This window comes from Artemia sp. Qi Xiang Cuo, chromosome 21, assembly GCF_049724085.1.
Source record: "Artemia sp. Qi Xiang Cuo chromosome 21, ASM4972408v1, whole genome shotgun sequence".
NCBI classification, from domain to species: Eukaryota; Metazoa; Arthropoda; class Branchiopoda; order Anostraca; family Artemiidae; genus Artemia; species Artemia sp. Qi Xiang Cuo.
The window spans coordinates 26,729,767-26,745,485 of NC_142814.1; the positions used below are offsets into that span (position 1 = coordinate 26,729,767).

Sequence of the window (15,719 nt, forward strand, 5' to 3'; positions counted from 1 at the left end):
AAGGGTAATTGTCTTTATTGTTCCCGCTCAATTTTCGAAACTGGTCTTACAGATCTTGGTAATGCCACTGCTTGTATCTCGTCGATAGCAAACCCGGTATGAGACTATTGACAGAAACATAATTAGTCTTCGACAACTGGGTTCTTTTTTGTTAATCCAGTTTAACGCAGGAGAAAAAAAAGTAAAAGCACGTTAGATTCTATGAAGATCAAATTAGATGAGCAGGTTAGGATATGTAAAAGAAAATATAACCACTGCTGAACTAAAGATTGTATTTTTTTTGCATATGAAATTAATCTTGATTGGGTCACTTTGGGAAAAAAAGAGCGTGGGAGGGGGCCAAGTTGCCCTCCAATTTTTGTATCACTTAAAAAGAGCACTAGAACTTTTAGTTTCCGTTCAAATGAGCACTCTTACGATATCCTTGGACTACTAGATAGATACGACCACCCCTGGAAAAAAAAACAAATGAAAACGCCTCCGTGATCTTTCTTCTGGCAAAAAATACATAAGTCCACATTTTTACAGATAGGAGCTTGAAACTTCTACAGTAAAGTTCTCTGATACACTGAATCGGATTGTGTAATTTTCAATTGTTCCAAGACTTTTAGGTGTTGTTTCCCCCTTTTTTCTAAAATAAGTAAAATTTTCTCAGATGCGTAACTTTTGATATATATTTGAAATCAGCTTAAAAATCTGATTTTTCTGATGCATCTATTGGTATCAAAATTCTGTTTTTTAGAGTTTCGGTTACTATTGAGCCGGGTTGCTCCTTACTTACAGTTCGTTACCACGAACTGTCTGACACTGGGTAAAGTTCATAACTTCCAGCCCTTCCCACAGGAACTGTGGGGGACTAAGCCATTCTAAAAGACATATTTATTAGATTTTCGACTATGCTAAACAAAATTGCTATCTCAAAATTTTGACTGGGTGACTTTGGGAAAAAAAAGCGTTGGAGGGGGCCAAGTTGTCCTCCAATTTTTTTGGTCACTTAAAAAGGGCACTAGAACTTTTAATTTCCGTTTAAATGAGCCCTCTTACGATATTCTAGGACTACTGGATCGATACGATCACCCCTGGGGAAATAAAAAAAAAGAAAGAAAAAAAACAAATAAACACTCATCCGTGATCTTTCTTCTGACAAAAATACAAAATTCTACATTTTTGCAGATAGGAGATTGAAACTTCCACACCACGGTTTTCTGATACGCTGAATCCGATGGTGTTATTTTCATGAAAGTTCTATGACTTTTTGTGCGTGTTTCCCCTCTTTTTTCGAAAATAAGGCAAATTTTCTCAGGCGCGTAACTTTTGATGAATATAACTAAACTTAATAAAACTTATATATTTGAAATCAGCAAAAAAATTTGATTCTATTGATGTATCTATGGGCATCAAAATTCCGGTTTTTAGAGTTTTGGTTACTATTGAGCCGGGTCGCTCCTTACTTACAGTTCGTTACCACGAACTGTTTGATATCAAAAGAATCGGCTTATTACGCTGATTACAAATATAAAGTTTTATTAATTTGTGTGTTACCTACCAAAGGCTACAAGCCTGAGAAAAATTGCCTGATTTTCGAAAAAGAGGGAAAATACCCCCTAAAAGTCAAAGAATCCTATTGAAAATCACACCACCAGATTCAGCGTATTAGAAGATCCTACTGTAAAGATTTCAAGCAGGGTGCTACCACTTCGAATAACCGTCATAAGCATCAAAAGTCATAACATCCAAAAAGAAAATCCTTCAGAACCACCAACCGTCACAATATGACAAAAAATTTGTAAGTTTATATAAGAGCAATAAGTATATAATAGTTTAGAAACAAATTTCGGCTATATATTTGTACATCATGGGGGTGGGGGTAAAGCATAGCATATATTAAATACGTAACCCAACCTAACCTAGGTATCTTTTCCCCCTTAAACCCCCAAAAAGTATAGTTTTAAATTTTGGATGTTGTGACGGTTGGTGGTTCTGACGGATTATTTTGTCGATGTTATGAGGGATTTTGTGCATGTTATGGCGTTGGATGTCCTGACGGTTGGATGTTATTATGCCTTTCCGTTTCAAACTCTTGTCTGAAAAAATGTGGAATTTCGTATTTTTTTTACCAGAAGAATGGTCACAGATGCCTGTTGTTTTTTTTTCCCCAGTGGTGATCGTATGGACCCAGTGATTCTAGAATGTCGGGAGAGAGGTCATTCGAACAGAAATTAAAAGTTCTAGTGCCCTTTTTAAGTTACCAAGAAGATTGGAGAGCAACTAGACCCCTCCCACGCCCCTTTTTTTCTAAAACCGGCGATTCAATATTTGAGAGTGCCATTTTGTTCAGCATAGTTGAAAGGCCCAATAAATATCCTTTGCAGTTAACATAACCCCCGCAGCCCCTGGGGAAAGGTCTTTGAGTTATAAATTTTGCCCATTGTTTATGTATAGTATTTGTTACTGGGAAGTATGCATACATTTTTAGGGTGGGGGGGGGAGAATTTTCTGCTGGGATAACTTTCCAAGGGTAGAATTTTCCATGTGGAGGGAAGTTCGGGGGGGGGGGTGAACTTTAACGGGGAAATTTTAGCAGGGGGGACTCTCCCGTAATTCATGTACGAAATTATTTTTATATGTCTTGTTTTCGCTTTACCGACTCAATTTTACCCACGGAGATGTTGAGGGTAATTGTCCTGGTTAAATTTTCACCGGGATTTAATTGTCTATAGGATATTATCGTGGGGAGGGGATTTTTCCGTGTAGATTTAGCCAGATTTTCTGGCATTATTTAAAAAATGATCAGAAATTAAGTAAAAAAAATAAATATTCATTTATTTATTTGTTTATGCATGTTTTTTATTTGTAAATTTTCCCCCCACAATGGCTCCATATTTTTGTTTTAAAATTGGCACCCTGGGTATTTTGCCTGAAAAAAAAAACTATCTAGATGGGTCACAAGTTTGAGAAATTTTTTAAGAGCCCTAATTTCAAAAAAGAATTTATGAGTAACGTCATATATATGAACATATTTCAAAAGCACAATTACGTCATTTCCGCGCCAGGAGCTGTTCTTTCATTTTTATTATCTATGGCGCATGTAAAAATAAACAAAAACATGGCTAAGTATTAAATATCAAATGTAATGATACTATTTACAAAAGATATTTCCAGCAGTTTGATAATATCTCAAGGACATAAACATAAATTAACTATTGCTCAAAATGAACAAACTAGAGCATCAAATGAGACAAGATCAAGAGGACGACCTTAAAAAAACCATCAAATGTGACATGACTAATCCAAGCAGCTAAGGCAAAGGGTATTGGAAAAAATATCTGATGTATTGATAAAGAAAATGAATAAAAAAATATGTCTTTAGAATACTGGAAAAAAAGTCAATTATGAGTCGAAAACTAAATTTAATAAAAAATAAATATGCTTTAATTTTTAACCGGCAGCTAAATTAACAACGACTAAAAAACGAAACTGAAATATAAATAAATGCGTGGTTAAAAGATAAGCAGCAGTAGAAATTACAACGAGTCAAAAACGAAAGTGATGCGGTCACTGAAAAAAAAAATTCTAAAGTAATGATGAACGAAATTGAAGAACGAAGACATATGCGGTTAAAAGATAAGCGGCAGCGAGACTTACAGCGAGGGAAAAAAAGTGAAGTACAAAAAATGCGGTTACAAGACACACTACAATGGAAATCAGGACGAATCAAAAATTAAAGTGAAGAACAAAGAAATATGTGGCTAAAAGATATGTAACAGTGGAGATATTGGAAGAAATATTGCGAGACACAAAAAACTATGCCAAGGGTTACATGAAAATGTCCAGGATAATGTAAATCAGCCTGCTGCTTCACTGGAGCAACAGCCTTGGATACGAGACAAGTGACAATGAAAATCGATATAAAAGCCTGCCTATCACATCACAAATAAATAATTGTGAAACACATGCAAAAAGTCAAGGATGATGTAAATCAACCTCCTGCTTCACTGTAGCAACAGCATCAGATATGAGACAAGTGACGATGAAAATGGGGGAAAGAAAAAGATGGAATATCGAGTGGCTTTCCACTCTCTGAAATCATGTACACCAGGGCAGTGCTTACCAAGCGTGGTGGGAGTGTGCAAAGAACGGCGGACCTGTGAGAGCTATACCAAGAGTGTTGGAACTATGCCAAGCACGGTGGATATGGGACAAGCCTGGTAAAAGGACGCGACTTTGATCATCACAGCAAGCTGGGAATGTAAATTACACACTTACTAATTAAAATTAAAGAGCCGTAATAATCACATCAAAAATACAAGTACATCAAAATACATCACATAAAATACATCAAACACAAAGATTCATTTATTCCAAATCAGACCAAAATCTTTCTTCAAAACCGCTGTTTTCATGCGCTGAATGACTGGTGGATTCTTCGTTGTCTCCCGATCCCTTCTGTGTATTTTTCTTGTTGTCCACGTCAACCAGACTTGACCTTCTTTTCTTCCCTCTTTTGGTTTCTTGAGACGAGCTTAGCTCTCTGGTGTTCATATCCTCTGAGACCATAGGCTCTCTGATTTCCATATTCCTTACCAACCTCGAGTCTAAAATTTCAGGTAGTAAGGATTCATTCCAGAAAGCTACAAGCTTTGAAAATTCTTTCGCCCAGTATTCTTTTGACAGGTGAACTGTAATTGTTTCCCTGTCATCAATGGAGTAAAAAACTATCAAGTGCCACATCATTCTATCTAGGATCTCTAGTTGACCTTTTATCTGGGAAAAATACCAATGATTTTTTTTTAACTGAAGACCTTCACTGGATAATTCAATAAAAAATCCTTTGACTAGATTTTGGACTGAGCAGCATCAAAAATGGTTTTGAATTCTGGTATATTATGTACAGTTTTTATCTCTATAGGTGTGCTATCAGAGAGCAATCCATCTACAGATGCACCAAGATATTGATGCTGTGGATGCACACTAGGCTAAGTCCTATTTCATCTCCCTTTATGACATTTAAGTTGAATTTCTTTTCATATGCTTCTAGAGCAACTACTTCTAAATCCAAACCCTTTTCATAAGGGCAGAGCAGAATCTAGGTCTCAAGTTTCGAATTTGCTTAACAATTGGAGCAACTCTAGTGCTATTTTTTCTAGTTGCAATTCAATGAAAATAACTGCTCGTTATTCTCCTAGATCTCTCTTCAACCCAGTTCTCATTTTTTGATTGCCCCTTGGTATTATAAAACAAACGGCTAATACTGGCACTATCCAATTTTAAATGTTGCTTAGTATATTTTTGTCTGGCTGAGCTTATTTCATCAGAAGTCATATCTGGCTTATTGCAGTTTGGTCCATAGTCCCGATCGCCAAAGTCGTTATTTCTGTTTTTTAACTTAGCGAAATGTTTTCCTCCAAGAGAACTATAATAACTGGTCAAATTACGTTTAGATCTTAAGCGATGTTCTGCTGTTTTTTTGCAATACTTTTTCGTCAAGCAAGAAGGACTGGACCTAAAAATATTTTTCCAAGCTAATTGATGCCATTTCGGACCTGAATTATAAGCAAGGCTGGCTCCATTTACTCTTGCTTGGTATGAACCTCCCTTAGACCGGCTTATTTGCTTTCCCCCGATGAACTTTGCAACAACTGACATGTAGCTTTCAGCTAAGTTTGTAGTTGCGTCATTTCGGAGCCGCTCTGATTTTCGACACACAACCTCTACCCCCTGTCATAACATCCTCAAACACGTGCATGGGCAGAGTATTCCATCGACTTTCTATTTTGTCATTAATGAATTTAGGGCAACCGGAATCGCATTTTGTGGGGTTTCCAAAAACATGGTACGGACCTCTTTTTAACAGGTTCTTCAATTCTTCCGCTGTTCCATTATTTTCGGAATTTATTTTGATCGAACCCCTTAAATTTTTGGTCAATTGCTGGATAATTCCTCTGGGGATAAATTTGGCCCACAAACCTTTCTTATTTTTGCACAAGTTATATAGATGCGTTGTATAGTTCTTTGTGACGTGATTGGCACATTCATCTTTCCGTATGTTTGAACCGTAAGAGACACACTGTTTTAGCTTATAAAAAACACTTGAATCACCGTCACCAATAAACTCTAAAAACAGTAATCCATGCATCTCTTCACTGGAACGAAAGCCTTCAACTAGAATGTCTGTTTCCATGCTCTTCGAATTTCCGTTATAGTTCAGAAAGCAGAAATGGTCTTTAGGACTTACTTTAGAGTTTGCAGAAAAAAAACACATATAAAAGTATATATTTTTTATGCCAATATATAACAGTTTTTTCGTAAATGCATCTATGATAACCGTAACACATCCTTTGACTGAGTAATCATGCCCTTTGCTACGCTTATTCCAACCTCCATCACATATCACTTTTGTCCAGTATGAGTCCTTTTTATACTTAACTTCATGAATGGCTAATTGTAAGGCCTCTCGTCCATTTTCTCGCAAAATTTCCGACAAACTTCATCCAAGCACTACCCAGCTGTCTTTCAATACGGGAATAAACTATTTGCGACATTGGCTTCACTCCAAGCGCTCCGAAGAGTTCACACAATGTAGAATATCCACCTCCAGTCCCCATGGCTCCCCAAACGGCCTTCAAATTCAAGCAACTTTTTAAAATTGAGTCTTTTTTTGAGAAAGTAACCTGTTTACTTTCTGTACTAAAGCTTGAAAGATATTCTTTTACACTTGTTACTGGACATTCGGGTTCATTTTTAATCCTCTTTTCCCAGTTACACTTTTTACATTTAACTTTCAGTTCAGTTTGCAGGCCTTTCTGTTCTAATTGTTTTATTATCAAATTATCATATGATAGTCTACAACTGATCTTGTGTGTGAATACAGAAGCTACTTCACTGAGGAAATGTCTTAGATTTACAATGCAGTTTCCATCTGGAATTCCAGATAAGTCAATATCGGTAAATGTTGCTGACCCATCGCAACCTGAAGAACCTTCACCGCTTCCCAAGTTCTGTGCTTCGTTTATTTTAGGATTTACTGAAAGTTCTTCTGTAATTTCAGATGAGGTTGAAAAATCATCTTTTTGTTCTCCAAGGTGTTCCTTCCTAAAAATAAAAAATGAAACATAAAAAGTAATGCTGGTTGATAAACCCATCATTCACAACATATATACACATAAGGGAAGTAATTATTGATGTATTGGAAACACTACTACTACTAACAACTCAACGCAGCACTAAGTCACCTGAGGCCAACACAGCTACACACGCTCCCAATCCATCTTATTTTATTCAAAACCCCCTTTTTACACCCCCCTTGGAAGTTCCCATTTCCCTTGAATCTTTCTTTATGACATCATTCCACTCCAACTACAGACGACCTGCTTTCCGTTTAGCCCTAGGTGGTTGGCCGAAAAGAAAAAATCTTCAGCAGTCTGTCATCTCTCATCCGCAGAACGTGCCCTAGCCATCTCAAACTTTCTCTCATTATAGTCTTAGAAAGGGGGATTGGACCACACTGGGACAAATCTGGAGTGACTACTCCCTCTTAATTTATTAACATGTCAATACAACATTTTATTATCATGCCGTCTAGCTGCATCTTCCAGATCCTCGGCAATTTTATCCAAGGTCTCCCACTTCACACCTCCTGAGTTCATATTTTATGCTTTCTCCACTTTCATTACATTTTTTATTTTCATATGATCCATTGGAAGTGCTCTGTTTTATACAGCTCATAAGGATAGACATAACTTTACAAATCTCAGGAATAGCTCAGGGATAGATTTTGTTTGTTCCCTTAAGAAACTACTATAAAAAAAAAGCCGAAGTAAAGCTTATTGCATATCATTATATGCTAGAACTCCAGTGTCAAGGCCCTGGGATGTCTTCTTCATAGCTTCACAAGTCTGATAGCTGGAAACCAGGCGCTAGAAAGGCCCCCTACTCCCCCTCCTCGCCCAAAAAACAAAGCTAAAAAATGTTCAAGCAAGTTTGCTTCCTCTATTGGATATCCTGGAGGCAAGTAGTTAATCTTCCTCCAAATCATAAAACAACCTTTCACCTGAAACAGAAATTTTTATTGTTTGTGTAGAGCTGCTAAGATTTTTCTGCATCCTCCTCCATAAAATTACATTGTACGTGCCTGGGAAGCCTAATGTGAATTTGTCTCCTAACCATTGTACATATAAAAAAGTTTTTTTTCCATAAATTTTAGATTGAAGGGGATGTAAACCCAGAACCCGTCGGAAGCAATTTTAAAAGCTTCTGGACTGGATGGAATGAACATAGTATATGTAATATTTACTTACCGGTATTTTAAATTCAGCCACCTTCTGTTTATATTTTTCTTCCTCATGGCTCAAAGGTCTTTTTGACAGTTTCTATCCGAAAGTCATAATGATATACAGAACAGAGTCCAATCAAAATTGCGGGCTTTCTTCCTATTGGCTGACGAAATAACGCTACCAAGCGGGAAACTGGGAAAATAAAGTAAAAATCGAACATTTTTTTATTTGTATTTTTTTGCTTTTGTATTTAATTTAGTTTGTGATAGACATCAGACACTTTCTGTAATCATTGTAGATTATAAAATCTGCATACTGTCCAAAATGCTAGCCTTTGGAGCAGATTTCATGCCTTATATAAATAAAATAATTAAAAATAAAAAAAATTTTTGCACCAAAAAAAAAAAAAAAAAAAAAGAAAATTCTGTATCCAACATTTTTTTTTTATATACCAGTATAATCAACTGCAAAAATATCTACGTTCATTTCCCATTTACTAAATTGTTATTCAATAAACTAAAATAACTTGGTTTCTTTTTTTCGAAAAAAGATAACAAATATATAGAAAAAGTAAAACCAACATTATTTTACTTTCTAACTCAGGAGTCGTCAAAAAAAAAAATCAGCGCAAAATCACTTAAATCGCAGCAGTTATTCCCAATTTTCTAGCATAGGGAAAATAGCATTAGCCACTAATAAAGATGATTAGCCTTAAAGGGCAAATTTTCTTCTTCTTTTTTAATTTCAGTAAAATAGTCAAACTCCGAGTCAGAACTAAGAAAATTTAAGACAGAAAGGCTCTCCATTTCAAATAAGCACGCTAACTATTTTCTTTAACCTTTATCTTTGTCTGCTATAATTACTCAACCCCTAGCCCCCAAAAACACGAAAAAAAAGATGAAGTCAAAGGAAACAAAATTGTAAAAATAAATCTTATACGATATTCTAAACATTCTGCCTGCATTTTGGAATATAGGTAGAATATCCCAGAATCCTTTCTTTCTTCTTTCTTTTTATTTGTGTTACTTTCCCTTTGGCTGCTCAATTTTACATTTGGGGAGAATTTTATCGGGGGGGGGGGGTAATTTCCTGAAGGGAGAATTATCCGTGAAGGGGGTGGGGTGCGAGAATTTTGAGAGGGGAATTAGCCGGACACCCTACGTGAAAAGGAAATGCAAAACTTTGCCGACGGAAATTTTTTAATCCTCTGTTTTTTGTTGTTTTTTTTTTCAAAGAAAAGAAGAATTAAAATCTGAAGAAGCATCACGGGGCACATTCGCTGGGAATTGAGCTTTCCATGATTATCTCCATAATTATTTCTTATTTTTTCTTAAGCGAGTATATAAAACCTATCAAGGTTTTTATTTTAGTTTTCAGGATTCACCTGTTTGAATTTGGTTTTTTGACATAACCCGTTTCCTGAAAACAATAGTAAACAAAAAAATGAAGAAAATTTTCTAAATATAACCATCCATTATAGCGTATAGGTCGGTAGCAAAAATACTGATTGGGAGGGGTCACACATGCACTATCTTTCTCTGGATGGCATAAAAAAGACTTGCTTCTCAGAAACGGAGAGCCTTCCTTCTTGAAGATCCCGAGAAAGCTACACAAAAATACTATTCAGACCACAGTCGACTCTGCCGCGAGCTATTTCCCATGAAAGCGGTCATAGTGTCCAGCGAGGACAAACCTTGGTTCAACGACCACTCAAAAAAGGCTATCTGAGTAAAACAAAAGGTACAAAAGTGATGGCTATGGCTACCCTCAAAGATCAAAAAGGACATACTTGATTTCATAAAAGCACGTAATGACGCAGTTCACGGGATTCGGCAATCTCGGGTTCAGTAAAGGAAGCAATTCCCTACCAATCTTCAAAATGCTCCTGTTAAGAGCTGGTGGAGAATTGTCAAAGAGGCTTTTCGGTCGTCAAAGGGAGATTAAATTACTTGTCTAAAAATCAACGACGTGACAATCATGCAAGATCGGATAAAAGTAGAGAAACTAGTGATTTATTTCAGAGTGCCTAATGTCTTAGAAGGAGGGGGGAGGGATCTGGGAAATACCTGAAAGCCACAAATAGTCAACAGCAAAATATAGAAACATGTTCATAAAAAAGGGCCAAATGGTCTTACCTTGCGTATGTGCCTGGTTTAATGTAGCATAAAGATATCATTTATGTGAAACAGAAAAGGCACAACAAAAGCTATCAGATCTTTTGGAAAATAGCATTTTAGAAGAAAAAAAAACAGCAAAAATATCACCAATTTAATTCAGTAGTAGTATTAGAGGGAAAATGTTAATAATGCCGACAGACTTGACTTTTCGAGATCGTTCAAGTTTGTCAATATTTTCAAAGCAAAGCTGGTTAAGAAAAAACGTTATTCTTCCAACACCAGAAATCACACAAACCATGCATAAAGATTTGCCCTAACTCAAAGGACATTGTCTTGACTAAATTAACGTTAGAAATAAAGATCTAATGTATCGTTGCTTTGTGATGGAAAACGATGTTGTGAACCGAATATAAATTAAAAATGAAAAAGAATATGATTATCAATTGTGGTATTAAATAAATTGGTTCTTGGCCAATACCAGCTCTTTTGACAGCAGGATGTTAATTAAAAAAAAAAGTGCATATTTCCCTAAAACGAGGTCAAGAAGCTAAAATCCAGGATAAAAGGGCTTTTAGACATACTAAGTCTAATAATCAAGAGAAAATTTTAACTCTGTCCATTTTTAAAAACCCTTTAAGAATATACGTTGAAATTCAACAAAACACTTATTCAAGTTTATTAAAATGGTTTGCAGTAAAAAAAAAAAGGGGGGGGGGGTTAAGTATTGATTACGACTACAGCTATAAACACGAAAGTACCAGCAGGGATTAGATTGTCCTCCAAGTCAATGGACAAGAAGCTAAAACTCAGTTCAAAAAGTTTTTAGGCATACCAATTCTATTAATCAGGGGTTTTAAATATCCGTGTCTAATCATTTAAGAGCGGGCCAGTTTAGGAACAAGGACGAAATCGTAAAAACGAGGGACTCTAGTTCCCTAAGTAGATAAGCCAGGTTCGATCTCCGGGTCCGGTATTGCCAGCAGCAATTTTGGCCTCTCCAGCGCCCGGGGCAAAATCTTGATTAGCGACATCCCTACTTGTCCCCCACAAAGTTTTAAGGCCAAATTTTGACAAAATAGTAAAAAAAAACTTATTTTTTGGCAAGTATCACATTTATCTCTTGTGTTTCCCCTAAGGCCAACGGGTCTAAGCGTTGACTGACCGTTTAAAAGAAAAAGCCCATTAGCGATTTTTTGTCAGCACCATGGGGAACTCCCAAAGCTGTCAAATTACTCAAATGATACTGTCTTAAGATTTGGTTAAAAATTGAGAAGGGAGCCCCCTGAATGTGTCAACAGTACGAGAGGGTAATTTAAAATAAAGAAAAATATACTATTTTACTAATTGTTAAGCGAAGCGTTGTTTATTCAATTTACCTACAGCATAAATTATACGTCCCCTGTGTTGGCAAGGTTTTCAATCAAAACTTGGAGCACCGCAGGGAACTCCCAAATCTGTCAAATTGTTTGAATGATATTTTCATTAAGCTGATTGGTACTGTTTTCCTAGCAGTCATGTTTGGAAATTTTTAGAGGCTGCCTTTACCTGAACTTCAAAAAGAAAATTTTGATCCGTTTAATCGAACAAAATGAAATTCACACTTCCTAATGGTGCAACTCGCTTTGAATCTGAACATCTTCATCTCCGGCACAAAACCGGAGAAGTTCAATGGTTTTTCTAAGATATCCGGGAAAATAGGAGCCAGCTTTTACTTTTTTGTCGTCTATTTGGAGCTTTCATCAAAACTCCCAAGTTATGGTAAAACCGCCCAATCAGTTTTAAATAGTTAAACGAAAAAAAAAAAAAAAAAAAAAAAAAAAAAAAAAAAAAATCATAATGGGCGAGATAGGGCAATTATTTAATGTACCACATCTTTATTTCATCGGTATCGTCAACTCGGGTACTTAAATAAGTAAATGAAGTAAGGTAAAACGTTGTTTCGGGAACCTTTTCTGTGTTTCGGTTCCGCGCTTCTACATGAATTCATGCAAGGGAGGGGGACTAGTTTTGAAAAAACTGCTACGCACAGGCCATTCATGTACACATTATAATGGTAGTAGTAAAATTAGTTAGATAGGGTGGGGATGTGCCTTCCTGTGTATGTGCCCAATTCCAATGGATCGTTTAAAATAAACCCAACATTGCAAAATAACTTCAAGAAATTCAAAGGTGAAAATATTTTTTTGCCTCAAAGACCACTGGCTTAGCTGTTTTGTTGTACTCAATTCGAGGTAACCATCAGAGAAATCTCTCCCATATCCTCCCTTTATGTCATAGGCACCAAACTCAATGCGTTGCTGGTGCCAAAATAAAAAGTGCGAAGTTGAAGAGGGCCACAAAAAAGTTTTTAATATTCGTAGAAAATCTAGTTGACAAAGCTCAGAGAACAATGCAGACATAAATACAAAATACTTATGTTATAGCAAACGCGTTAATCCCATGCTTCTAATTTACTGCTTCTGGCCCGATGCTTCTTTTCAGTGTTACAATTTTGTATTTCTGGAAGAATACTATTTGACTTAATGTTTTATTTTTAAACGGACCCGAGGTAATTGGGGTATAATTCGTGATCTTAGTGGGGGCTTAAAGTCATTCAAAAGCGAAAATATTTGCTCATATGCTAATTTTCTACTGTTTTCAACAAACAAACAAACAAAGCAACCGTTGAAGTAAGCTACATACTGGGGTTGATTACAAAATGTTTGAAACCTTTTACAGAAGGCGATTTCATCAAAACATGCCTACTTGAAACTACCAAAATATTAGGCCCGTTTTTTAGCACTAAGATCTTACATCTAAGATTTTACATCTTTCTGCAAAGATTATCGTTTTTTTTAACTCATCTTAGTTCTAAGATCCTACAGCGCACTGATGTTAGCAAAAAGTGTGAAGACCGCCACTGTTCTGCCATATAGAACAATGATATACTAATCATTGTCTTCAGACCGCTGATCAGAGCAGAAGGATGAAAGACGTTTGCATAAAACGACAAAAGATGCAAGATCTTAGTTCAAAGATTTCACTTTTAAGAGTTTTCTGACAAAAGATGTAAGATCTTAGCACATTTATGAGTAAAAAAACAGCCCTATTATGTCCTGCAAACATGAAGCCGTTCCAATCAATTTCCTTATCCTGCAATATCATCGTACAAAGGATTGCAAATATGGCCGAAAATACAAATGATCAAATTAAAGGGAAATCGTCGACTTGTGATATACATACTTGAATACAATGTGTTGGAATAATTGTCAGGGTTGGTTCCAATGGATAATACCACAATCAGACAGAAGGTTTTTGATTGGGTTCTCGCACATCAGTAAAAATATGGCAAATTTTTCTTCCGTGGCGATTGATGGTGCTTCTTAGATGTATGGACAGAGCAAACAGCAATTAGCGAAGAACCAAACTTTCATCATACGCGTAGCACTATCCATCAAATTTTTTTTTAACTCAGGTTATAAAGATGGATTTTTCTTTGTCGTGTTTGAAAAAAAGGGTACTTATGCGTTATCCTGACAACACTAAAGAAATGAAGTTAGGTTAATCCTAATGAAATATCCTATAATATGATGAAAGTATACTACTTTAGTAACAAAATTATAAAAACTAAAAAATAATTATAGAGGGGGGTCCCGCCCAGAACGCATTATATTAAATACCTAACCCAACCAAAATACCAGGTCTATATATTAAATATTTAATAAAAATATAGCTTCAGCGTAGTTTATATCAGTGAAACCGATTTTTAGCAGCAAAATCCCTGATTGTTGTCGGGATAACATGTAAGTACCGAAATAAGTAATAAATTTTGTAAGACCGCATGGATTAAATCGGTGACAATTTTCTATTTTCCTAAGGGAAATAGAGAGCAAATATTCCGAGCTTCCTTGTTACACCGTGGTCCGTTGGCTATCTAACTCCAAGACACTTGAGTAAATCTGGGATCTAAAAGATGAAATACACCAATTTTTTAATCCAAATCCCCAACACATGTGTTTTACAAAACACATAAGCGATTTAAACTTATCAATAATACAAGAAAAGGAGTAACTTAAAGTAAATATATGGCATAAGATTCACCCATGAAAGTTCGCTCTATAGGAAAAACATTTACGAGAACAAAATTTGATGCATTATGATACATGCCACATGTACAAATCAATTTCACTTTGAATACAGCAATCCGCCTGAACTAAATTCGGTACATACCATATACGAAACATGTGATAGTAGTTAATAAAAAAATCGCAGTATTTCTTTGACAGTGAAACCATAGAAATTGAAAATACGGGCCCGCATGCGAACTGCGAGTGCCATCCCTGCTCTATATGTAGTAGGCTATGTTCTTGGCGTATCTTTCGCGTCGCTATAATTCAAGTAGAATTAGTTTTAGTTGGTGTACTATTAATACCCTCTCGAAGGATAATAATCTGTATATGGTAATATCTCCTAAACTGCTTCCTGTCCACGACTCCTAAATATAGGAGGAAGAATAAGCACTGAACGCTTGGGAACTTTTTTATGTAATGAGCGTACATTACTCATTTGTTTATATTGCTCGCGTTGTTTGAACATGCCTAAAGGGTAAATCATCTATACTTGGATCTGGCCCTCTACGTAAGATCTGCGTAGTATGTCACTGCCCCTGTCAAAAATAATCCTGGGCTATATCTCTCAAGACACTCCTCACTTGATAGGCACTTTTTTGGTCTGCATCTTTTGCTGACGCCAACCGTTTGTCTCGCTCCCCAATGGAACTTTGCACATGGCTTGGAAGTCAAGAAGCCCTCGGTATTCCATCAAAACCTGAATTTTCCACTTTGTGTATTTTTCATTTGACATGAAACTCTTAGAGGACCGAACCGGTCCTTGGTATTGGCAAGAACGGAACGGCACGTCAAAGGTAAACAATCGAATTTTTTTTTGCATATTTGCGTCGTAACAAAACATTGGTACAGCCTATCGATCTCTATCCTTAAGAATACTGAAGAATTCTTGCCAGCGTGCGCGAGTACCCTTTCAGAATCCTATGGTGGATGACTAGAGGATTTTTGAAGAGAAGGATATCTGACGCTTCAAAAAAATCTTATTAGGCTCAAATGTCTGAATTTAAGTGTTTTTCTTGAAATTCTCCCCGTAAATTTTTCTGACGTCTGATTTGAGGGGCTCGTTTTTTCCATTTGCGCAACTATGGTCTCGAATTCAGCATTTTGAGCTTTTCAACCAAATGAGTGTAATTCTGCAAAAACGTCATATTAGTGAGGGACTTGGCTCTGGCCAGAAAACTCGTTTTTATTGTGTTTTTTTTTCTTCTACCCTTTCCGAAGGA

At 36.2% G+C, this 15,719-nt stretch overlaps 1 protein-coding gene and 1 pseudogene across 1 annotated transcript in view; one reads left to right on the forward strand and one right to left on the reverse strand.

Moving 5' to 3' along the window:
• mRpS11 (mitochondrial ribosomal protein S11) overlaps positions 1-15,719 on the forward strand; it is a 59,666-nt gene that overhangs the window by 42,424 nt on the left and 1,523 nt on the right. The gene's annotated exons all lie outside the window — the stretch shown is intronic.
• Positions 3,589-8,607, reverse strand: LOC148939389 (uncharacterized; annotated as a pseudogene).